The sequence below is a fragment of the Pseudophryne corroboree genome, chromosome 8 (assembly GCF_028390025.1).
Source record: "Pseudophryne corroboree isolate aPseCor3 chromosome 8, aPseCor3.hap2, whole genome shotgun sequence".
NCBI lineage: Eukaryota > Metazoa > Chordata > Amphibia > Anura > Myobatrachidae > Pseudophryne > Pseudophryne corroboree.
Window position 1 is genome coordinate 159010022 of NC_086451.1, and position 25514 is coordinate 159035535.

General features: G+C 46.9%; 9 non-coding genes and 2 pseudogenes across 9 annotated transcripts; 9 read left to right on the top strand and 2 right to left on the bottom strand.

The window, feature by feature from the left end:
• Window positions 1-11445: 11445 nt before the first annotated feature.
• On the top strand, window positions 11446-11613 carry LOC134951841 (U1 spliceosomal RNA). The gene has a single exon (XR_010184505.1). It is a non-coding gene; the product is annotated as a U1 spliceosomal RNA (small nuclear RNA).
• Window positions 11614-11765: 152 nt separating this feature from the next.
• Window positions 11766-11928, top strand: LOC134952322 (U1 spliceosomal RNA). Its single transcript, XR_010184872.1, has one exon. It is a non-coding gene; the product is annotated as a U1 spliceosomal RNA (small nuclear RNA).
• A 673-nt stretch (window positions 11929-12601) lies between these two features.
• LOC134951846 (U1 spliceosomal RNA) lies at window positions 12602-12765 on the top strand. The gene has a single exon (XR_010184509.1). It is a non-coding gene; the product is annotated as a U1 spliceosomal RNA (small nuclear RNA).
• Window positions 12766-12917: 152 nt separating this feature from the next.
• Window positions 12918-13080, top strand: LOC134952257 (U1 spliceosomal RNA). Its single transcript, XR_010184821.1, has one exon. It is a non-coding gene; the product is annotated as a U1 spliceosomal RNA (small nuclear RNA).
• Window positions 13081-13751: 671 nt separating this feature from the next.
• Window positions 13752-13915, top strand: LOC134951605 (U1 spliceosomal RNA). Its single transcript, XR_010184314.1, has one exon. It is a non-coding gene; the product is annotated as a U1 spliceosomal RNA (small nuclear RNA).
• A 152-nt stretch (window positions 13916-14067) lies between these two features.
• LOC134953370 (U1 spliceosomal RNA) lies at window positions 14068-14230 on the top strand. The gene has a single exon (XR_010185544.1). It is a non-coding gene; the product is annotated as a U1 spliceosomal RNA (small nuclear RNA).
• Window positions 14231-14902: 672 nt separating this feature from the next.
• Window positions 14903-15057, top strand: LOC134953105 (U1 spliceosomal RNA; annotated as a pseudogene).
• A 145-nt stretch (window positions 15058-15202) lies between these two features.
• On the top strand, window positions 15203-15344 carry LOC134953484 (U1 spliceosomal RNA; annotated as a pseudogene).
• Window positions 15345-16039: 695 nt separating this feature from the next.
• Window positions 16040-16203, top strand: LOC134951014 (U1 spliceosomal RNA). Its single transcript, XR_010183830.1, has one exon. It is a non-coding gene; the product is annotated as a U1 spliceosomal RNA (small nuclear RNA).
• A 2579-nt stretch (window positions 16204-18782) lies between these two features.
• On the bottom strand, window positions 18783-18945 carry LOC134951949 (U1 spliceosomal RNA). The gene has a single exon (XR_010184586.1). It is a non-coding gene; the product is annotated as a U1 spliceosomal RNA (small nuclear RNA).
• A 153-nt stretch (window positions 18946-19098) lies between these two features.
• On the bottom strand, window positions 19099-19262 carry LOC134951197 (U1 spliceosomal RNA). The gene has a single exon (XR_010183983.1). It is a non-coding gene; the product is annotated as a U1 spliceosomal RNA (small nuclear RNA).
• Between the last annotated feature and the right edge of the window lie 6252 nt (window positions 19263-25514).

Genomic DNA, 25514 nt, shown 5'->3' on the forward strand with positions numbered 1-25514 from the left:
AGAAGCCCCGGCCCCTTGGAGGCGGGCTTCTGTCCCGCTTAAATTGTAAAATTGGTGGGGGCTCATACATATATACAGTGCCCAGCTGTATATATGTTATATTTTTGCGAAAGAGGTTTATATTGCTGCCCAGGGCGCCCCCCCTGCGCCCTGCACCCTTACAGTGACCGGAGTATGTGAGGTGTATGGGAGCAAAGGCACACAGCTGCAGTGCTGTGCGTTACCTCAGTGAAGATCATGAAGTCTTCTGCCGCCTCTGAAGTCTTCTTTTCTTCTCATACTCACCCGGCTTCTATCTTCCGGCTCTGCGAGGGGGACGGAGGCGCGGCTCTGGGACGGACGGCGAGGGTGAGATCCTGCGTACCAATCCCTCTGGAGCTAATGGTGTCCAGTAGCCTAAGAAGCAGGACCTTGCAACTCAGAGAGTAGGGCTGCTTCTCTCCCCTCAGTCCCTCGATGAGGGAGTCTGTTGCCAGCAGTGCTCCCTGAAAATTAAAAACCTAACAAAATACTTTCTGTCAGAAAGCTCAGGAGAGCTCCTGAAAAGCACCCAGTCTCCACTGGGCACAGTATCAAACTGAGGTCTGGAGGAGGGGCATAGAGGGAGGAGCCAGTGCACACCCAGAACTAAAGTCTTTCTTAAAGTGCCCATGTCTACTGTGGAGCCAGTCTATCCCCATGGTCCTTACGGAGTCCCCAGCATCCTCTAGGACTTTAGAGAAAATAGGATTTTAATACCTACTGGTAAATCCTTTTCTCTTAGTCCGTAGAGGATGCTGGGCACCCGTCCCAGTGCGTACTGTGTCTGCAGTTATTAAATGGCCCTTAACTCCAGAACATTTATGTGGAGACAACTTTCCTGACTTGACCATCTTCCTTGGATGTTTTCCCCCTGTGTGACTGCTCCCCAGCCTCGGAGGGTTGCATCCGTGGTCCCTAGGATCCCGTCCTGGATCCCAAACCATCGCCCCTCTAGGTGGTGAGAACTGTGCAGCCACCAATGGAGTGAGATTCTGGTCTTGGAAGACAGGATTATCCTCCGGTGCATGTGTAGGTGGGATCCGGACCACTTGTCCAACAGGTCCCACTGGAACACTCTGGCATGGAGCCTGCCAAACTGAATGGCCTCGTAGGCCGCAACCATCTTCCCCAGCAACCGAATGCATTGATGGATTAACACTCTTGCTGGTTTCAGAATTTGTTTGACCAGACTCTGGATCTCCAGAGCCATTCCACTAGAAGAAAACCTCTTCTGTGTCCAGTATCACTCCCAAAAACAACAACCGCGTCATTAGGACCAACTGCGATTTTGGCAAGTTTAGGAGCCAACCATGTTGTTAAAGAACTGTCAGGGAGAGTAGATGTTTTGCACCAACTGGTACCGGGATCGCGTCCTTTATCAGGAGATCATCCAAGTACGGGATAATTGTGACTCCTTGCTTGCGAAGGAGAACCATCATTTCCGCCATCACCCTGGTGAAAATCCTCGGAGCCGTGGACAGACCAAACGGCAACGTCTGAAATTGGTAATGACAATCCTGAATTGCAAACCTCAGGTAGCTTGATGCAGTGGCTAAATGGGAACATGTAAGTAGGCATCCTTTATGTCTACCAAAACCAGGAAATCTCCTTTATCCCCCGGACTGCAGATCACTACCCTGAGAGATTCCATCTTGAAATTGAATTTCTTTAGGTAGAAATTAAGGGATTTCAGATTTAAGATTGGTCTGACTGAGCCGTCCGGCTTCTGGACCACTAAGAGGCTTGAATAAAAACCTTCTCCCTGCTGACTAAGGCTGATTTGAACAATCGGTGAGGGGGAACTTCTTGAAACCCCAGTTTGTACCCTTGGGACACTATTTGTAAAACCCACGAGTCCAGGTCCGAATGAATCAAGAACTGACTGAAGAGTTTTAGACGTGCCCCCCAGTGGCGGAACTAGCGAGCAGTGGGCCCATGTGCGACAAAATGGCTTGGGCCCCCCCCCCATCCCTTCCCATCCAAGTCCACCCCCTCACCCCTGGAGAGGATCTGGTGAGGGGGGCCTGCTCAGGGAAGTGGATACCTAGCAACAGTGCCGTAACTAGACATTTTAGCAGTGTGTGCAAGAAACGGCATTGGAGCCCCACCCCTGCATGCAAAAATGGTACCAGAAGAGTCCTTTGTAAATTCCATGGACCGCTAGAGGATTTTAAAAGATGTAAATGTCCCAAAGTTTGTGGGTACCTCATGCAATGCGGTGTTTGGATGGTGCCTCTCTGGAGTTCCTCTGGGTAGCTGGAAATTGTTGTGGGCTGGTTCAGATCCGGTTGAAGATAGTCGTGCTCAAAGCATGCAGTATCCAGATAACCTGACGCGTTTCGCTGCATATGCCTTGCAGCTTTTTCAAAGGAATTTACAAAGGACTCTTCTGGTACCATTTGAATGGGACTTATATAGTGGAAAATTACTGGTTATAAACCGTCTTTGGGCAATATTTGGAACAGATCCTCCAGAGTCTTATGATACATGTCCGGAATAACACCTGGGTAAAATTTACAACTCCATAGCATGCATATGGTATAATGTAATTGCACATAATATCACTGTTTTTTAAGTAAATATATGTTTTTAATAAATTGTTATTAATTGAGTACATTTAGTGGATATTGCTCATTTCCTCTCAAGCGCAGCCTTCCTTTCTAGAGACCCTTTTACACCTTACGGTGGACAGATTCCTCTTTTTACACATTACAGCAGACAGCGTCCTCTTTTTACACATTACAGCAGACAGCGTCCCCTTTTTACACATTACGGCAGACAGCATCCCCCTTTTTTACACAACGGCAGACAGCGTGCCCTTGTTACACATAGCGGCAGACAGCGTACATTTTTTTCACATAACGGCAGACAGCCTGCCCTTGTTAAACATAGCGGCAGACAGCGTACACTTTTTACACATAACGGCAGACAGCCTGCCCTTGTTAAACATAGCGGCAGACAGCGTACACTTTTTTCACATAACAGCAGTCAGCCTGCCCTTGTTACACATAATGGCAGACATCGTACACTTTTTACACATTACAGCAGACAGCTTGCCCTTGTTACACATTACAGCAGACAGCTTGCCCTTGTTACACATTATGGCAGACAGCGTGCCCTTGTTACACATTACGGCAGACAGCATCCCCGTTGTTACACATTACGGCAGGCAGATTCCCCCTTGTTACACATTGCGGCAAGCAGATTCCCCCTTTTTACACATTGCGGCAAGCAGCTTCCCCCTTTTTACACATTGCGGCAGGCAGATTCCCCCTTTTTACACATTGCGGCAGGCAGTCCCCCTTTTTACACATAGCTGCAGGCAGATTCCCCCTTTTTACACATAGCGGCAGGCAGATTCCCCCTTTTTACACATTGCGGCAGGCAGTCCCCCTTTTTACACATAGCTGCAGGCAGATTCCCCCTTTTAACACATAGCTGCAGGCAGATTCCCCCCTTTTACACATAGCTGCAGGCAGATTCCCCCTTTTTACACATAGCGGCAGGCAGATTCCCCCTTTATACACATAGCGGCAGGCAGATTCCCCCTTTTTACACATAGCGGCAGGCAGATTCCCCCTTTTTACACATAGCGGCAGGCAGTCCCAACAAAGAAAGAAAGAGACGAAAGAAAGAAAGAAAGAAAGAAAGAAAGAAAGAAAGAAAGAAAGAAAGAAAGAAGAATTATACTTACCCTCTCCGCTGGCTCAGGCTCCTCGTGCAGCTTGACGATTCCCGGGCAGTAGAGAAGGAGGAGGAGGGAGGTGGAGGAGGGAGCCGCAGCAGCGCTGTGTTATTGGTGGAGGCGCTGCTGCTGCTGCCCCTCTGCTTCACTATAGGCTGTTCTCGGAAGACAGCCTATAGTGAAGCAGAGGGGCAGCAGCAGCAGCGCCTCCACCAGTAACAAAGCGCTGCTGCGGCTCCTTCCTTCACCTCCCTCCTCCTCCTCCTCCCCCCCGTGCCGCTGCTCCTCTCATCTCCAAGCGACCCTCCTCCCTCTTCGTGTGTTACAGAGGCGGCAGCGTGTCTGGTGCTGCGGCTGCTGCCCGTAGTGCCCTGGCCTGATCTGTTCGTTACGACGGGCGGGCGGCGGGAGTCGCAGGACGCAGACCCGACGGGAGCGCTGGTGTGCGGCTGCGGCATGATACAATGAGTCATTGTGACTCATTGTAATGCCGGCGGCTGTGGGCCCTTGAGTGCGGCGGGGGCCCCAGTGCAATGCACTGCCTGCCCTGCCAGTAGTTCCACCCCTGGTGCCCCCCACTGGTGTGGGCTCCTGCAAGAGAGCCCCAGCGTCATGCAGTGGATTTGGCAGAAGCAGAGGACTCTGCTCCTGCGATCTTGAAGAGGCTTCTTGGAGTCAGCATCAGCATTCCCTTGGTGAATCCACAATGCCCTCCTATCCGAGACTGCCATGAAATTGGCCCGTGAGCACTTGTGCCCGGTGTAGGATTTTTAAATATGTGTAGTTTACTGTATGCAAGGGTTTAAAACCTTTTAGGAACTGAGATCTAAGGTGTATTACATGTAGTTTAAAAAAAAACAAAAAAGGTTTATTTTATGGCAGTAGTTTCCAAACTGGGGTTCTTGCACTGGTAGCATAGTTTGGTGGTCCAGGACCAATTAAAATTATTTATACTTTATTAAATTGGCAAAACCATTCCCTCACAACATAACTGAACCTGAGGATGACATGCTATAAACACAATTTACTTAATTTTATATTTTTTTCTGAATTTCTCAATAAAAAAAACTTTGGCCTAGGGGTGCCGTGAAACAAATTTTGATACTATTTATTTATATAGTGCTCTTTCGCCAACAGGACTCAAGGCGCTTGAGATATGGCTTCTGGAACTGAACACAGGATTCTAAATGTGGCTGTACCAAGGACCTATACAGTGGCATTACAGGTTGAGTATCCCTTATCCAAAATGCTTGGGACCAGAGGAATTTTGGTTATCGGATTTTTCTGTATTTTGGAATAATTGCATACCATAACGAGATATTATGGTGATGGGACCTAAATCTAAGCACAGAATGCATTTATGTTTCATATATACCATATACACACAGCCTGAAGGTCATTTTAGCCAATATTTTTTATAACTTTGTGCATTAAACAAAGTGTGTGTACATTCACAGAATTCATTTATGTGTCATATACACCTTATACACACAGTCTGAAGTTCATTTAATACAATATTTTTAATAACTTTGAGTATTAAACAAAGTTTGTGTACACTGAGCCATCAAAAAACAAAGGTTTCACTATCTCAGTCTCACTCAAAAAAGTCCGTATTTCGGAATATTCCGTATTTCGGAATATTTGGATATGGGATACTCAACCTGTATTACTTTTTTCTGCTACTGGTTCTTTACCTATGCAAACAAGCATCTGACTTGCCTTTCCTATTGCTTTGTTACATTGCTCACCTGAAATAGTAATACTTAGATAGCTTTCCTCTTGCCATTATAATGCCCTTAATATTATAGTTAGCCTTTGTATTTTTGAGACGTGTATGATTTTGCATTTTTTGGCATTAAATGTTGCCATGTTCTTGACCATTCCTCTAGTCCAGGGGCGGAACTGCCAGAGACAACGGAGTCAGTTGCCGCCGGGCTCCAGCCCTAAAGGGGCTTCCTCCATTGCCCTCCGGCTGTTACGTGCCCTTCCTACTAAATAGACAAAGGCGCTACCAGCAGGGTCTCGCAGTTTGTACATTCCATGCCGTAACACCCTTCTTTCCACCTTTTTCAAGACCCAGCCCAGCAGCCTCGCCGCTGCCACCACCGCTAGCTGCAGCACTGCAAGCGGTGGGGTGCCCCTGCTTCTTCTCACACCACAGATAGCTGGGCAGCACAGCAACTGCCTGCCTGATTGCTCCGCCCCCTTCTGGCTCCCAAGCACCTCTGCTGACCAGTGATCCAGGAGCCTGCTGCTAGGAAGAAGTGGCCGAGCTTCAGCAAGCGAGTCTGGACACTGGCGGAGGAAGCCATGATAACCAGATAATGGGGAGTGGAGAGCCAGTTCCAAGGTAATACTTTATACAGCTGGTTGAGATCCTGGTCGGTGGATATGGATTCCAAGAAAACCCTGGAGGTGCTTCCTTTCAAGGGAGACACTCTCTTTGGAGAAGACCTCAATAAGATTGTAGCTGATCTGGCTACTGCTAAAACAGCTTGCCTACCTAGTATGACTCCTACCACGCAGAAGGCTAAAAGTACTTTCCCTTGGCCCTTTCATCCTCAAGGTAAAGCGTACCCAAGGTCAGGCATACCCAAAGCAAGCTCATGCTTCCAGACCTGCCAAGCCCAGACTGAAGCAAGCCTGGGCTGCCCATCAGCCTGCTTCCAAAACGGACAAGCCTGCCGCATGACGGTGCAGGCCTCCCTCTGGGGGATCCCAGGGTGGGGGGCCCGACTTCTAGGTTTGGCATAATTCTAAGCTAGAGAATTCTGTTTGGAGCTCACCTTGTACTTTGTGAAGAAATAATCAGCATTGTGGCTGAGCAGATACATGTAGTGTGTGGCTGCAAACTGCATGGATCTGCTGCGTTGTAATGCTGATACTTTTTTTTTCAAAGTACCAATAGCTTCATATAATGTTCACAATTTTTATGCAGGATCAAATAGCTCAATAGGTAGGGTGTTTGATTAGAATTCAACAGGTTATAGGTTTGAATCCTGGGTATGGTAGTTTGAGATGTGTTATTTAATAAAGTATGTTGTTCTAACTGCCGGCATCCTATCACCTGGGATATCATACTAAATAAATGGAGTTGATCAATTTTTTTTTATTTTTTTTTTAAACTAGGGACAATTTCCAGATACTTTTCTTTATAACTGAGATTGCCCACTGGAACTTCACATCAGTTGACAACTATGCATGAGTGGGCAGTGCTTGCTCTGGATCTGCCCACCCATTTATGTGCCGTCATAAAAGAAAGCAAAACTGACAGTTATCCTGGGCGTACACTACACAATTATCTGTCAGGCTATCTATCCAGTCTGGATGGATGGAATGAAAATCTGGTAATGTATAGGAGCAAATGTCAATTAACCATTTGCTCCCAAACACTAGAAAAGTGGTCAAAAATGGTCATTACACAAATTGGTTAAACCCAAAATTTAACCAATTTGTTTAGGGGACCATTTTTGTCCATTTTCTAGTGTTTGAGAGTAAATCGTTGATGGTCATTTGCTCACATAGATAACCGGATTTCTATTCCAACCAGCCAGTGTTGGAGATATGGTCTGCCAGAATGCATAATGCATACCAGAGCCATAACTAGACTTTTTGGTGCCCTGTGACAGATAATTATATGCCCCCCCCCCCTCCCCATTTTTGCAATATGGACAAAAGGCGCATGCCTTGTGGGGAAGGGGCATAACAAGATTGGTCTCAGAGAAAGCACATGAGATATGAAGATATATCTAGTATACTTGACACTCAATGGTTTGTGGTATTGCCGGGGTGCCCTCCTTAAATGCATATACAGTCACACATGGCGTGTTTGTGCAAATGGCATATCAGCAGTCAGCACTAACTGGTGACATGCCATTTGTACAAGTAAACCATGTGTGACTAATATATAAACATACTTTATTAAATAACACCTCAAACTATCATACCCAGGATTCAAACCTATAACCTGTTGAATTCTAATCAAATACCCTACCCATTGAGCTACTTGATCCTGCATCTATTCTAACCTCCAAAAACAGATTCAGTTGCATTTTCCAGCGTGTTTTGTTTGCGCCTTTGCAAATGTCTTACATCGACAAACTTATTTAGTACTATTTTGCAAATAGGGTTACATTGTCGCAACATTGTGTTCCCTAATTGCTTGATTTTTTTAAATGCAACAATTGATAAAGACACCTGATAATTGCTCTGTGGAGTCTTATTTTGTGTCTACTTCTTATCTACATTTAATTCCCTTCCTCTAATCAAGGCATTTTTAAATGCTGGGGGCTGCCAGGACGTGAGGCCTACCTAGACTTTAGATCTGAATTTGAATGTACTTGTGAACTAACTTAATTTCCTACTTCTAAATTCATTCCTAAATTCACTACTTATATTAATCCTGTAGTTGGGCATTTTGAGCCTTCAATTGTGGGCATTGTTTTGTGTCCAGACCAGCAGCTGGTGGTGTGCATTTTGCTGAAAAGGCATCGAAGACCTCCGATATGCTGCATCTCCTGATGTGTGTCTCCCTCAAGTGGCTGTCAGCAAATGCATGCTAGACACCCCATTCCAAGCTGATTGTGACATCACGGAACATGCATCATAGAACAGGCATGCTAGAATATGGGTCTTCAACCTGCGACCCTCCAGCTGCTGTGGAACTACATATACCAGCATGCCCTGCCTCAGTTTTAGCATACCTTAATAGCAAAACTGTGGCAGGGCATGCTGGGATGTGTAGTTTCACAGCAGCTGGAGGGCCACAGGATGAAGACCCATGTGCTAGAGCCAAGCCGCAGGTACATTGAATGCTAGCAAGCTGAATGTTTAAATCATTTTTGTTCCGCAGCATTCCAATGCGGAAGATTCCATGGAACCAGAGATTATTCCATTGAGAAGGACATGCTGCCTGGATGACTGCACTGTGCAAATTAAATCACGGAGCCAGTTGGCTTGTGGGTGGCTCTGGTGACTGGGTGGTTGGGTGGGCGGTGTGTCGGAGGTGGAGCACATGCAAATGAATGTGTATCATCCAGCTAGTGAGAGTGAAAACTCATGCAGGAGTGTGCCTGCTTGTCAGTGGGTTATGCACCTTGCCAGGCGTCAAATCTACATGGAGCAGCTGGAGGGGACAAGAGCAGGTTTGCAAAATATAGATAGAAGAGCATATATGCTGGCGCATTCTCCATGATTGTGTCAGCTTATGTTTTGGTGCACTGCACTTTCCTTCACTAAGTTTTAGCCATTTTGGTTAAACGCAAGTGTAGTTGCTTCTCGCCCTTTTGGCTGTGATCTTGTATCGTGGTTGAAGAGTCTGCTGGAGGGATTGTTTTCTTCATTGGCGAGAGACTGAAGATATTCCAGGATGGAAGGCTTGGGAACACTATCCGTTTTTCAGTTGTGGAAGAATTGAAAGACCGGATTGGACTACATTCTATAGTAAAGGATATCTTTGTATTTATTAATCCTCCCTTTATATGTGTCTGTCTTTCAATAAAGCTTCGGGCTTGTGATTCCTTCACCCTCTTACACTCCACACCCATAGCCTTATTAACTGTTGTATTATTGTATTGTTTAAATGTATAGTGCAGTTCATGATTTATAGTGTAGGCTGGCCTGTGCTGTAGTTCTTGAACTGTACTATACCGACAGCATTTGTATTGTGTTTTGGCAGTGCTGCAACACGGTACTTATGTGTGTAATGTTTAAGTATGTTTTTTTGCTTCTTTATGTCAATAAAGACTGCTTTTTCAATCCAATATCTGAAAACAATCAATGTTTATCTTTGATGGCAATAGAAGTGGTATGATATTTGCTGCTTTTGAAAGGCAATATCTGATATGTCCCCTATCTGGGAACCATATATTAAATGGCTTTTCAGAAAAGGGAGATGGGAGAAGAGCTTTCAGTACTTGTAGGACCAATGCTCATTTCCTATTCTAGCCTCCAAAAACAGATTCAGTTGCATTTTCCAGCGTGTTTTGGATGCGCCTTTGCAAATGTCTTACATCGACAAACTTATTTAGTACTATTTTGCAAATAGGGTTACATTGTTGCAACATTGTGTTCCCTAATTGCTTGATTTTTTAAATGCAACAATTGATAAAGACACCTGATAACTGCTCTGTGGAGTCTTATTTTGTGTCTACTTTTTATCTACATTTAATTCTCTACCTCTAATCAAGGCATTTTTAAGTGCTGGGGGCTGCCAGGACGTGAGGCCTACCTAGACTTTAGATCTGAATTTGAATGTACTTGTGAACTAACTTAATTTCCTACTTCTAAATTCATTCCTAAATTCACTACTTACATGAATCCTGTAGTTGGGCATTTTGGGACTTCGATTGTGGGCATTGTTTTGTGTCCAGACCAGCAGCAGGTGGTGTGCATTTGCTGGAAAGGCATCGAAGACCTCCGATATGCTGCATCTCCTGATGTGTGTCTCCCTCAAGTGGCTGTCAGCAAATGCCTGCTAGACACCCCATTCCAAGCTGATTGTGACATCACGGTACATGCATCATAGAACAGGCATGCTAGAACATGGGTCTTCAACCTGCGACCCTCCAGATGCTGTGGAACTACACATCCCAGCATGCCCGGCCTCAGTTTTAGCATACCTTAATAGCAAAACTGTGGCAGGGCATGCTGGGATGTGTAGTTTCACAGCAGCTGGAGGGCCACAGGATGAAGACCCATGTGCTAAAGCCAAGCCGCAGGTACATTGAATGCTAGCAAGCTGAATATTTAAATCCTTTTTATTCCGCAGCATTCCAATGTGGAAGATTCCATGGAACCAGAGATCCTTCCATTGAGAAGGACATGCTGCCTGGATGACTACACTGTGCAAATTAAATCACGGAGCCAGTTGGCTTGTGGGTGGCTCTGGTCACTGGGTGGTTGGGTGGGTGGTGTGTCAGAGGTGGAGCACATGCAAATGATTGTGTATCATCCAGCTAGTGAGAGAGAAAACTCATGCAGGAGTGTGCCTGCTTGTCAGTGGGTTATGCACCTTTCCAGACGTCAAATCTACATGGAGCAGCTGGAGAGGACAAGAGCAGGTTTGCAAAATATAGACAGAAGAGCTCTCCAGCCTAGTTTGCTGTCTGTTTCCACTTCTCTTTTCTTGAGCCGCTCCCTTCTATGCCCTTGCGCACTATCCTGACTTCTCCCATCTGCTTACTTTGTGCCTTCCAACGCACAATGCGAACTACAGGTAGTGCTGCAGGGCCCACACCCTTTTACTTGCCATACAGAGCAGCTCTGGAGCTGTTACAGTGCCCAGCTTCTGCAAGAAATCAGCTTGAATGCTTCAGGGGCTGGGGCATAGCCAACATGAGCCCCACACCGAAGGAGGGTGGAGGTGTTTAATGCGAACTAGGGGTCATCCAAGCGCCGCAAAAGGCCGCCATGCCCTGCACGCCCCTTTTCTCTTTTCATATGCAGACGAGGGTAGAAGCCAACTTTGACCCACTGCTTGGATGACATCACCATATGCAAATCCATCTGCTGCAGGCCTTCCCCCAGGAATGCTTGCACTAGTTGTTGCATTTGGTTTGTTGTTTGGGGGTGCTTCAGTATTAGGCAGCCTTCTGCCCTCCCATGTTCATCTGAAAATATGTGTTCTCCCTGCAGTTGTTGTCCCCAGATGAGAGTTCCCTTGTGCTGCCTCAGTTGAATCTTCTTAACTTGACAGAGATGTGCCTGAGCAGCGGCCCTCCCCAGCCCTATCCCAAATCATACTTATTTTGCATAGGAGATACCATGGTCATGAAGATTGTTCTCCCAGGGTGAGGTTCATTCATTCATTGCATTCTGGGTATGCTGACCCCTGTGATTTCCCCAAATGTGGGAAACTTGACTGCATTATTTGTGGTAGTGGGGGACTGTGTTTGTGCTTTGCTCTGGTCAGCTCTGGTAAAAGTCAGATTTCTTTGTCTCAGATCTTCCTCTAGCCTTGTTCTTCTTTCGAGAGTTCCCTTGTGCTGCCTCAGTTGGATCTCCTTCACTTGACAGGGGGGTGCCCAAGCAGCGACCCTCCCCAGCTCTAGCCCAACTCCTACTTACCTGCCAGGTGAGATACTATGATCACGAAGGTGCTTCTCCCAGGGCAAGGCTCACCCATTGCACTCTGGGTGTGCTGCCCCTGTGATTTCCCCAAATGTGGGAAACTTGACTGCATAATTTGTGTTTCCACTGGTCGGCTTTCATATAATTCAGATCTCTTTGTCTCAGGTCTCTCTCCAGCCTAGTTTGCAGTCTGTTTCCACTTCTTTTTTTTTGAGCCCCTCCCTTCTATACCCTTGTGCACTATCCTGATTTCTCCTCCTGTCTGCTTACTTTGTGCCTTCCAATGCACAATGCAAACTACAGGTAGTGCTGCAGGGCCCACAAACTTTTACTTGCATTACAGAGCAGCTCTGGAGCTGTTACAGTGCCAAGCTGCTGCAAGAAATCAGCTTGAATGCTTCAGGGGCTGGGGCATTGCCAACATGAGCCCCACACCGAAGGAGGGTGGGGTGTTTAATGCGAACTAAGGGTCATCCAAGCGCCGCAAAAGGCCGCCATTCCCTGCATACCCCTTTTCTCTTTTCATATGCAGATGAGGGTTCCAGCCAACTTTGGCCCACTGCTTGGATGACATCACTGTATGCAAATCCGTCTTCTGCAGACCTTCCCCCAGGAATGCTTGTACTAGTTGTTGCATTTGGTTTGTTGTTTGGGGGTGCTTCAGTATTAGGCAGCCTTCTGCCCTCCCATGTTCATCTGAAAATATGTGTTCTCCCTGCAGTTGTTGTCCCCAGATGAGAGTTCCCTTGTGCTGCCTCAGTTGAATCTCCTTAACTTGACAGAGATGTGCCTGAGCAGCGGCCCTCCCCAGCCCTATCCCAAATCATACTTATTTTGCATAGGAGATATCATGGTAATGAAGACTGTTATCCCAGGGTGAGGTTCATTCATTGCATTCTGGGTATGCTGACCCCTGTGATTTCCCCAAATGTGGGAAACTCGACTTCATTATTTGTGGTAGTGGGGGACTGTGTTTGTGCTTTCCTCTGGTCAGCTCTGGTAAAAGTCAGATTTATTTGTCTCGGATCTTCCTCTAGCCTTGTTCTTCTTTCGAGAGTTCCCTTGTGCTGACTCAGTTGGATCTCCTTCACTTGACAGAGAAGTGCCCGAGCAGCGACCCTACCCAGCTCTAGCCCAACTCCTACTTACCTGCCAGGTGAGATACTATGATCATGAAGGTGCTTCTCCCAGGGCAAGGCTCACCCATTGCACTCTGGGTGTGCTGCTCTTGCGATTTCCCCAAATGTGGGAAACTTGACTGCATAATTTGTGTTTCCCCTGGTCGGCTCTCGTATAATTCAGATCTCTTTGTCTCAGGTCTCTCTCCAGCCTAGTTTGCTGTCTGTTTCCACTTCTCTTTTCTTGAGCCGCTCCCTTCTATGCCCTTGCGCACTATCCTGACTTCTCCCGTCTGCTTACTTTGTGCCTTCCAACGCACAATGCAAACTACAGGTAGTGCTGCAGGGCCCACGCCCTTTTACATGCTTTACAGAGCAGCTCTGGAGCTGTTACAGTGCCCAGCTGCTGCAAGAAATCAGCTTGAATGCTTCAGGGGCTGGGGCATAGCCAACATGAGCCCCACACCGAAGGAGGGTGGAGGTGTTTAATGTGAATTAGGGGTCATCCAAGCGCCACAAAAGGCCGCCATGCCCTGCACATCCCTTTTTTCTTTTCATATGCAGACGAGGGTTGAAGCCAACTTTGACCCACTGCTTGGATGACATCACCATATGCAAATCCATCTGCTGCAGGCCTTCCCCCAGGAATGCTTGCACTAGTTGTTGCATTTGGTTTGTTGTTTGGGGGTGCTTCAGTATTAGGCAGCCTTCTGCCCTCCCATGTTCATCTGAAAATATGTGTTCTCCCTGCAGTTGTTGTCCCCAGATGAGAGTTCCCTTGTGCTGCCTCAGTTGAATCTCCTTTACTTGACAGAGATGTGCCTGAGCAGTGGCCCTCCCCAGCTCTATCCCAAATCATACTTATTTTGCATAGGAGATACCATGGTCATGAAGATTGTTCTCCCAGGGTGAGGTTCATTCATTGCATTCTGGGTATGCTGACCCTTGTGATTTCCCCAAATGTGGGAAACTGGACTGCATTATTTGTGGTAGTGAGGGACTGTGTTTGTGCTTTCCTCTGGTCAGCTCTGGTAAAAGTCAGATTTCTTTGTCTCAGATCTTCCTCTAGCCTTGTTCTTCTTTCGAGAGATCCCTTGTGCTGCCTCAGTTGGATCTCCTTCACTTGACAGGGGGGTGCCCGAGCAGCGATCCTCCCCAGCTCTAGCCCAGCTTCTACTTACCTGCCTGGTGAGATACTATGATCATGAAGGTGCTTCTCCCAGGGCAAGGCTCACCCATTGCACTCTGGGTGTGCTACTCCTGCGGTTTCCCCAAATGTTGGACACTTGACTGCATAATTTGTGTTTCACCTGGTCGGCTCTCGTATAATTCAGATCTCTTTGTCTCAGGTCTCTCTCCAGCCTAATTTGCAGTCTGTTTCCACTTCTCTTTTCTTGAGTTGCTCCCTTCTATGCCCTTGCGCACTATCCTGACTTCTCCCGTCTGCTTACTTTGTGCCTTCCAACGCACAATGCAAACTACAGGTAGTGCTGCAGGGCCCACACCCTTTTACTTGCCTTACAGAGCAGCTCTGGAGCTGTTACAGTGCTCAGCTGCTGCAAGAAATCAGCTTGAATGCTTCAGGGGCTGGGGCATAGCCATCATGAGCCCCACACCGAAGGAGGGTGGAGGTGTTAAATGCAAACTAGGGGTCATCCAAGCACCGCAAAAGGCCGCCATGCCCTGCATGCCAATTTTATCTTTTCATATGCAGACGAGGGTTGAAGCCAACTTTGACCCACTGCTTGGATGACATCACCATATGCAAATCCATCTGCTGCAGGCCTTCCCCCAAGGAATGCTTGCACTAGTTGTTGCATTTGGTTTGTTGTTTGGGGGTGCTTCAGTATTAAGCAGCCTTCTGCCCTCCCATGTTCATCTGAAAATATGTGTTCTCCCTGCAGTTGTTGTCCCCAGATGAGAGTTCCCTTGTGCTGCCTCAGTTGAATCTCCTTTACTTGACAGAGATGTGCCTGAGCAGCGGCCCTCCCCAGCCCTATCCCAAATCATACTTATTGTGCACAGGCGATACCATGGTCATGAAGATTGTTCTCTTAGGGTGAGGTTCATTCATTGCATTCTGGATATGCTGACCCCTGTGATTTCCCTAAATGTGGGAAACTCGACTGCATTATTTGTGGTAGTGCTTTCCTCTGGTCAGCTCTGGTAAAAGTCAGATTTCTTTGTCTCAGATTTTCCTCTAGCCTTGTTCTTCTTTCGAGAGTTCCCTTGTGCTGCCTCAGTTGGATCTCCTTCACTTGACAGGGGGGTGCCCGAGCAGCGACCCTCCCCAGCTCTAGCCCAACTCCTACTTACCTGCCAGGTGAGATACTATGATCATGAAGTTGCTTCTCCCTGGGCAAGGATCACCCATTGCACTCTGGGTGTGCTGCCCCTGTGATTTCTCCAAATGTGGGAAACTTGACTGCGTAATTTGTGTTTCCCCTGGTCGGCTCTCATATAATTCAGATCTGTTTGTCTCAGGTCTCTCTCCAGCCTAGTTTACTGTCTGTTTCCACTTCTTTTTTCTTGAGCCCCTCCCTTCTATACCCTTGTGCACTATTCTGACTTCTCCTCCCGTCTGCTTACTTTGTGCCTTACAATGCACAATGCAAACTACAGGTAGTGCTGCAGGGCCTACACCCTTTTACTTGCCTTACAGAGCAGCTCTGGAGCTGTTACAGTGCCCAGCTGCTGCAAGAAATCAGCTTGAATGCTTCAGGGGCTGGGGCATAGCCAACATGAGCCCCACACCGAAGGAGGGTGGAGGTGTTTAATGCGAGCTAGGGGTCATCCAAGCGCCGCAAAAGGCTGCCATGCCCTGCACGCCCCTTTTCTCTTTTCATATGCAGACGAGGGTTGAAGCCAACTTTGACCCACTGCTTGGATGACATCACCATATGCAAATCCATCTGCTGCAGGCCTTCCCCCAGGAATGCTTGCACTAGTTGTTGCATTTTGTTTGTTGTTTGGGGGTGCTTCAGTATTAGGTAGCCTTCTGCCCTCCCATGTTCATCTGAAAATTTGTGTTCTCCCTGCAGTTGTTGTCCCCAGATGAGAGTTCCCTTGTGCTGCCTCAGTTGAATCTCCTTTACTTGACAGAGATGTGCCTGAGCAGCGGCCCTCCCCAGCCCTATCCCAAATCATACTTATTTTGCATAGGAGATACCATGGTCATGAAGATTGTTTTCCCAGGGTGAGGTTCATTCATTGCATTCTGGGTATGCTGACCCCTGTGATTTCCACAAATGTGGGAAACTCGACTGCATTATTTGTGGTAGTGGGGGGCTGTGTTTGTGCTTTCCTCTGGACAGCTCTGGTAAAAGTCAGATTTCTTTGTCTCAGATTTTCCTCTAGCCTTGTTCTTCTTTCGAGAGTTCCCTTGTGCTGCCTCAGTTGGATCTCCTTCACTTGACAGGGGGCTGCCCGAGCAGCGACCCTCCCCAGCTCTAGCACATGTAAGTTTGTTTTTATTTTACTACATTGTGGTTTGTGGCTCTATACCATGTAATGCATGTCTTTTAACAGTAGTCAAGTCTTCCAATGTGCTTGTTAGTGAAACCCAATACATAGCTTTATTTTATTTTGTTTCTTCAAATATTGAATGCATTTGTCTTATAACTTTTTTTTTCAATATATAAACATTTTTATTATAAGATTTTCAATGACACAAGTACATCCAAGTTGCAGATTATGGGTTGTGAAGGACAAATCAACCATATAAACAATTTAAGCAATTTAAATTGCATGCAGGTAGTAGAATATCAAACTCCTTGGATGAGAGTTGGTCGTAATAAACTAGGATAGAAAAGAATAAAGTAGAAAATAAGATTTTAAACCTACCGGTAAATCTTTTTCTCGTAGTCCGTAGAGGGTGTTGGGGACTCCGAAAGGACCATGGGGATAGACGGGCTCCGCAGGAGACATGGGCACTTTAAGAAAGACTTTAGTTCTGGGTGTGCACTGGCTCCTCCCTCTATGCGCCTCTATGCCACAGTTAGAGAAACTGTGCCCAGAGGAGACTGACAGTATGAGGAAAGGATTTTGTTAATCCAGGGCAAGATTCATACCAGCCACACCAATCACACCGTATAACTTGTGATAAACTACCCAGTTATGGCCCTCATTCCGAGTTGATCGGTCGCAAGGCGAATTTAGCAGAGTTACACACGCTAAGCCGCCGCCTACTGGGAGTGAATCTTAGCTTCTTAAAATTGCGACCGATGTATTCGCAATAATGCGATTACTAACTACTTAGCAGTTTCAGAGTAGCTCCAGACTTACTCTGCCTGTGCGATCATTTCAGTGCTTGTCGTTCCTGGTTGACGTCACAAACACACCCAGCGTTCGCCCAGGCACTCCCACCGTTTCTCCGGCCACTCCTGCGTTTTTTCCGGAAACGGTAGCGTTTTCAGCCACACGCCCCTGAAACGCCGTGTTTCCGCCCAGTAACACCCATTTCCTGTCAATCACATTACGATCGCCGGAGCGAAGAAAAAGCCGTGAGTAAAAATACTTTCTTCATAGTAAAGTTACTTGGCGCAGTCGCAGTGCGAACATTGCGCATGCGTACTAAGCGGATTTTCACTGCGATGCGATGAAAAATACCGAGCGAACAACTCGGAATGAGGGCCCATGAGTACGAAAAAACAACATACTGTAGCATCAGTGCAGGACCGATGCAACTATAACATAACCCTTATTGAAGCAATAACTATATACAAGTATTGCAGAAGTAGTCCGCACTTGGGACGGGCGCCCAGCATCCTCTACGGACTACGAGAAAAAGATTTACCGGTAGGTTTAAAATCTTATTTTCTCTAACGTCCTAGAGGATGCTGGGGACTCCGTAAGGACCATGGGGATTATACTAAAGCTCCAAAACGGGCGGGAGAGTGCGGATGACTCTGCAGCACCGATTGAGCAAACATGAGTTCCTCCTCAGCCAGGGTATCAAACTTATAGTATTTTGAAAAGGTGTTTGAACCTGACCAAGTAGCAGCTCGACACAGCTGTAGTGCCGAGACCCCTCGGGCAGCCGCCCAAGAAGAGCCCACTTTCCTCGTGGAATGGGCCTAGACCGATTTCGGTAACTGCAATCCAGCCATAGAATGCGCTTGCTGAATCGTGTTACAAATCCAGCGAGCAATAGCCTGCTTTGAAGCAGGGGCACCAATCTTGTTGGTTGCATACAGGACAAACAGCGCTTCAGTTTTCCTGACTCTAGCCGTCCTGGCTACGTAAATTTTCAAAGCCCTGACCACATCAAGTAACTCGGAATCCTCCAAGTCACGCGTAGCCAAAGGCACCACAATAGGTTGGTTCATATGAAAAGATGAGACCACTTTTGGTAGGAATTGAGGATGGGTCCGCAATTCCGCTCTATCCACATGGAACACCAAATATGGGCTTTTATGTGACAAAGCCGCTAATTCCGACACTCGCCTAGCCGAAGCCAAGGCTAATAACATGACCACCTTCCACGTGAGATATGTTAACTCCACCGTTTTAAATAGCGAGCAATCAACTCAGAATGACCCCCATAGTGTATTGCAAAAAAATATCTGTAAATCCAATGGTACCGTAAGTGCGGTATATACTCGCACTTCTTTGCGGGGCGAGAACATCTCCCCTAAGTGAAGTCAGCCCTATGAATAGAGTTTGTGTGATCCCTGTGCAGCAGTCACAGAAAGCGTTCATCTCTGCAGTTTGTCACTCAAATTACATTGTTGCATTTTTTCTAGAAGTGGATCTGAGAGCTGTTACCCGCAGACCAGCTACAATAATTATCCTGGGATAGTGCGCAAGGGCATAGAAGGGAGCGGCTCAAGAAAAGAGAAGTGGAAACAGACAGCAAACTAGGCTGGAGAGAGACCTGAGACAAAGAGATCTGAATTATACGAGAGCCGACCAGGGGAAACACAAATTATGCAGTCAAGTTTCCCACATTTGGGGAAATCGCGGGAGCAGCACACCCAGAGTGCAATGGGTGAGCCTTGCCCTGGGAGAAGCACCTTCATGATCATAGTATCTCACCTGGCAGGTAAGTAGGAGTTGGGCTAGAGCTGGGGAGGGTCGTTGCTCGGGCACCCCTACTGTCAAGTGAAGGAGATCCAACTGAGGCAGCACAAGGAAACTCTCGAAAGAAGAACGAGGCTAGAGGAAGATCTGAGACAAAGAAATCTGACTTTTACCAGAGCTGACCAGAGGAAAGCACAAACACAGTCCCCGACTACCACAAATAATGCTGTCAAGTTTCCCACATTTGGGGAAATCACAGGGGTCAGCATACCCAGAATGCAATGAATGAACCTCACCCTGGGAGAACAATCTTCATGACCATGGTATCTCCTATGCAAAATAAGTATGATTTGGGATAGGGCTGGGGAGGGCCGCTGCTCAGGCACATCTCTGTCAAGTAAAGGAGATTCAACTGAGGCAGCACAAGGGAACTCTCATCTGGGGACAACAACTGCAGGGAGAACACATATTTTCAGATGAACATGGGAGGGCAGAAGGCTACCTAATACTGAAGCACCCCCAAACAACAAACAAAATGCAACAACTAGTGCAAGCATTCCTGGGGGAAGGCCTGCAGCAGATGGATTTGCATATGGTGATGTCATCCAAGCAGTGGGTCAAAGTTGGCTTCAACCCTCGTCTGCATATGAAAAGAGAAAAGGGGCGTGCAGGGCATGGCGGCCTTTTGCGGCGCTTGGATGACCCCTAGTTCGCATTAAACACCTCCACCCTACTTCGGTGTGGGGCTCATGTTGGCTATGCCCCAGCCCCTGAAGCATTCAAGCTGATTACTTGCAGCAGCTGGGCACTGTAATAGCTCCAGAGCTGCTCTGTAAGGCAACTAAAAGGGTGTGGGCCCTGCAGCACTACCTGTAGTTCGCATTGTGCGTTGGAAGGCACAAAGTAAGCAGACAGGAGAAGTCAGAATAGTGGAGATAAGAAGTAGACGCAAAATAAGACTCCACAGAGCAGTTATCAGGTGTCTTTATCAATTGTTGCATTTAAAAAATCAAGCAATTAGGGAACACAATGTTGCAACAATGTAACCCTATTTGCAAAATAGTACTAAATAAGTTTGTCGATGTAAGACATTTGCAAAGGCGCATCCAAAACACGCTGGAAAATGCAACTGAATCTGTTTTTGGAGGTTAGAATAGATGCAGGATCAAGTAGCTCAATGGGTAGGGTATTTGATTAGAATTCAACAGGTTATAGGTTTGAATCCTGGGTATGATAGTTTGAGGTGTTATTTAATAAAGTATGTTTATATACTAGTCACACATGGCTTACTTGTACAAATGGCATGTCACCAGTTAGTGCTGACTGCTGATATGCCATTTGCACAAACACGCCATGTGTGACTGTATATGCATTTAAGGAGGGCACCCCGGCAATACCACAAACCATTGAGTGTCAAGTATACTAGATATGTCTTCATATCTCATGTGCTTTCTCTGAGACCAATCTTGTTATGCCCCTTCCCCACAAGGCATGCGCCTTTTGTCCATATTGCAAAAATGGGGAGGGGGGGGGGGGGGATATAATTATCTGTCACAGGGCACCAAAAAGTCTAGTTATGGCTCTGGTATGCATTATGTAATCTGGCAGACCATATCTCCAACACTGGCTGGTTGGAATAGAAATCCGGTTATCTATGTGAGCAAATGACTATCAACGATTTACTCTCAAACACTAGAAAATGGACAAAAATGGTCCCCTAAACAAATTGGTTAAATTTTGGGTTTAACCAATTTGTGTAATGACCATTTTTGACCACTTTTCTAGTGTTTGGGAGCAAATGGTTAATTGACATTTGCTCCTATACATTACCAGATTTTCATTCCATCCATCCAGACTGGATAGATAGCCTGACAGATAATTGTGTAGTGTACGCCCAGGATAACTGTCAGTTGTGCTTTCTTTTATGACGGCACATAAATGGGTGGGCAGATCCAGAGCAAGCACTGCCCACTCATGCATAGTTGTCAACTGATGTGAAGTTCCAGGGGGCAATCTCAGTTATAAAGAAAAGTATCTGGAAATTGTCCCTAGTTTAAAAAAAAAATTAAAAAAAATTGATCAACTCCATTTATTTAGTATGATATCCCAGGTGATAGGATGCCGGCAGTCAGAACAACATACTTTATTAAATAACACATCTCAAACTACCATACCCAGGATTCAAACCTATAACCTGTTGAATTCTAATCAAACACCCTACCTATTGAGCTATTTGATCCTGCATAAAAATTGTGAACATTATATGAAGCTATTGGTACTTTGAAAAAAAAAGTATCAGCATTACAACACAGCAGATCCATGCAGTTTGCAGCCACACACTACATGTATCTGCTCAGCCACAATGCTGATTATTTCTTCACAAAGTACAAGGTGAGCTCCAAACAGAATTCTCTAGCTTAGAATTATGCCAAACCTAGAAGTCGGGCCCCCCACCCTGGGATCCCCCAGAGGGAGGCCTGCACCGTCATGCGGCAGGCTTGTCCGTTTTGGAAGCAGGCTGATGGGCAGCCCAGGCTTGCTTCAGTCTGGGCTTGGCAGGTCTGGAAGCATGAGCTTGCTTTGGGTATGCCTGACCTTGGGTACGCTTTACCTTGAGGATGAAAGGGCCAAGGGAAAGTACTTTTAGCCTTCTGCGTGGTAGGAGTCATACTAGGTAGGCAAGCTGTTTTAGCAGTAGCCAGATCAGCTACAATCTTATTGAGGTCTTCTCCAAAGAGAGTGTCTCCCTTGAAAGGAAGCACCTCCAGGGTTTTCTTGGAATCCATATCCACCGACCAGGATCTCAACCAGCTGTATAAAGTATTACCTTGGAACTGGCTCTCCACTCCCCATTATCTGGTTATCATGGCTTCCTCCGCCAGTGTCCAGACTCGCTTGCTGAAGCTCGCCCACTTCTTCCTAGCAGCAGGCTCCTGGATCACTGGGCAGCAGAGGTGCTTGGGAGCCGGAAGGGGGCGGAGCAATCAGGCAGGCAGTTGCAGTGCTGCCCAGCTATCTGTGGTGTGAGAAGAAGCAGGGGCACCCCACCGCTGGCAGTGCTGCAGCTAGCGGTGGTGGCAGCGGCGAGGCTGCTGGGCTGGGTCTTTAAAAAGGTGGAAAGAAGGGTGTTACGGCATGGAATGTACAAACTGCGAGACCCTGCTGGTAGCGCCTTTGTCTATTTAGTAGGAAGGGCACGTAACAGCCGGAGGGCAATGGAGGAAGCCCCTTTAGGGCTGGAGCCCGGCGGCAACTGACTCCGTTGTCTCTGGCAGTTCCGCCCCTGGACTAGAGGAATGGTTAAGAACATGGCAACATTTAATGCCAAAAAATGCAAAATCATACACGTCTCAAAAATACAAAGGCTAACTATAATATTAAGGGCATTATAATGGCAAGAGGAAAGCTATCTAAGTATTACTATTTCAGGTGAGCAATGTAACAAAGCAATAGGAAAGTCAAGTCAGATGCTTGTTTGCATAGGTAAAGAACCAGTAGCAGAAAAAAGTAATACAGGTTGAGTATCCCATATCCAAATATTCCGAAATACGGAATATCCTGAAATACAGACTTTTTTGAGTGAGACTGAGATAGTGAAACCTTTGTTTTTTGATGGCTCAGTGTACACAAACTTTGTTTAATACTCAAAGTTATTAAAAATATTGTATTAAATGAACTTCAGACTGTGTGTATAAGGTGTATATGACACATAAATGAATTCTGTGAATGTACACACACTTTGTTTAATGCACAAAGTTATAAAAAATATTGGCTAAAATGACCTTCAGGCTGTGTGTATATGGTATATATGAAACATAAATGCATTCTGTGCTTAGATTTAGGTCCCATCACCATAATATCTCGTTATGGTATGCAATTATTCCAAAATACAGAAAAATCCGATATCCAAAATTCCTCTGGTCCCAAGCATTTTGGATAAGGGATACTCAACCTGTAATGCCACTGTATAGGTCCTAGGTACAGCCACATTTAGAATCCTGTGTTCAGTTCCAGAAGCCATATCTCAAGCGCCTTGAGTCCTGTTGGAGAAAGAGCACTATATAAATAAATAGTATCAAAATTTGTTTCACGGCACCCCTAGGCCAAAGTTTTTTTTATTGAGAAATTCAGAAAAAAATATAAAATTAAGTAAATTGTGTTTATAGCATGTCATCCTCAGGTTCAGTTATGTTGTGAGGGAATGGTTTTGCCAATTTAATAAAGTATAAATAATTTTAATTGGTCCTGGACCACCAAACTATGCTACCAGTGCAAGAACCCCAGTTTGGAAACTACTGCCATAAAATAAACCTTTTTTGTTTTTTTTAAACTACATGTAATACACCTTAGATCTCAGTTCCTAAAAGGTTTTAAACCCTTGCATACAGTAAACTACACATATTTAAAAATCCTACACCGGGCACAAGTGCTCACGGGCCAATTTCATGGCAGTCTCGGATTGGAGGGCATTGTGGATTCACCAAGGGAATGCTGATGCTGACTCCAAGAAGCCTCTTCAAGATCGCAGGAGCAGAGTCCTCTGCTTCTGCCAAATCCACTGCATGACGCTGGGGCTCTCTTGCAGGAGCCCACACCAGTGGGGGGCACCAGGGGCGGAACTACTGGCAGGGCAGGCAGTGCATTGCACTGGGGCCCCGCCGCACTCAAGGGCCCACAGCCGCCGGCATTACAATGAGTCACAATGACTCATTGTATCATGCCGCAGCCGCACACCAGCGCTCCCGTCGGGTCTGCGTCCTGCGACTCCCGCCGCCCGCCCGTCGTAACGAACAGATCAGGCCAGGGCACTACGGGCAGCAGCCGCAGCACCAGACACGCTGCCACCTCTGTAACACACGAAGAGGGAGGAGGGTCGCTTGGAGATGAGAGGAGCAGCGGCACGGGGGGGAGGAGGAGGAGGAGGGAGGTGAAGGAAGGAGCCGCAGCAGAGCTTTGTTACTGGTGGAGGCGCTGCTGCTGCCCCTCTGCTTCACTATAGGCTGTCTTCCGAGAACAGCCTATAGTGAAGCAGAGGGGCAGCAGCAGCAGCGCCTCCACCAATAACACAGCGCTGCTGCGGCTCCCTCCTCCACCTCCCTCCTCCTCCTTCTCTACTGCCCGGGAATCGTCAAGCTGCACGAGGAGCCTGAGCCAGCGGAGAGGGTAAGTATAATTCTTCTTTCTTTCTTTCTTTCTTTCTTTCTTTCTTTCTTTCTTTCTTTCTTTCTTTCTTTCTTTCTTTCTTTCTTTCTTTCTTTCTTTCTTCTCTTTCTTTCTTGGGACTGCCTGCCGCTATGTGTAAAAAGGGGGAATCTGCCTGCCGCTATGTGTAAAAAGGGGGAATCTGCCTGCCGCTATGTGTAAAAAGGGGGAATCTGCCTGCCGCTATGTGTAAAAAGGGGGAATCTGCCTGCAGCTATGTGTAAAAGGGGGGAATCTGCCTGCAGCTATGTGTTAAAAGGGGGAATCTGCCTGCAGCTATGTGTAAAAAGGGGGACTGCCTGCCGCAATGTGTAAAAAGGGGGAATCTGCCTGCCGCTATGTGTAAAAAGGGGGAATCTGCCTGCAGCTATGTGTAAAAAGGGGGACTGCCTGCCGCAATGTGTAAAAAGGGGGAATCTGCCTGCCGCAATGTGTAAAAAGGGGGAAGCTGCTTGCCGCAATGTGTAAAAAGGGGGAATCTGCTTGCCGCAATGTGTAACAAGGGGGAATCTGCCTGCCGTAATGTGTAACAAGGGGGATGCTGTCTGCCGTAATGTGTAACAAGGGCACGCTGTCTGCCATAATGTGTAACAAGGGCAAGCTGTCTGCTGTAATGTGTAACAAGGGCAAGCTGTCTGCTGTAATGTGTAAAAAGTGTACGATGTCTGCCATTATGTGTAACAAGGGCAGGCTGACTGCTGTTATGTGAAAAAAGTGTACGCTGTCTGCCGCTATGTTTAACAAGGGCAGGCTGTCTGCCGTTATGTGTAAAAAGTGTACGCTGTCTACGGCTATGTTTAACAAGGGCAGGCTGTCTGCCGTTATGTGAAAAAAATGTACGCTGTCTGCCGCTATGTGTAACAAGGGCACACTGTCTGCCGTTGTGTAAAAAAGGGGGATGCTGTCTGCCGTAATGTGTAAAAAGGGGACGCTGTCTGCTGTAATGTGTAAAAAGAGGACGCTGTCTGCTGTAATGTGTAAAAAGAGGAATCTGTCCGCCGTAAGGTGTAAAAGGGTCTCTACCTGGTGTAGTGGTGCTACTGTGCGGCGTAATTTGAATAATGGAGACTACTGTGCACCGTTTTATGAATTGGTATTATTTTGTGGCCACACCCCTTAACCACGAAGCCACGCCACTATGTTTTTTTGCGCGCGCCTACGGCGCGCACTGCCCCTGTTTTGCATGCAGGGGTGGGGCTCCAATGCCGTTTCTTGCACACACTGCTAAAATGTCTAGTTACGGCACTGTTGCTAGGTATCCACTTCCCTGAGCAGGCCCCCCTCACCAGATCCTCTCCAGGGGTGAGGGGGTGGACTTGGATGGGATGGGATGGGGGGGGGGCCCAAGCCATTTTGTCGCACATGGGCCCACTGCTCGCTAGTTCAGCCACTGGGGG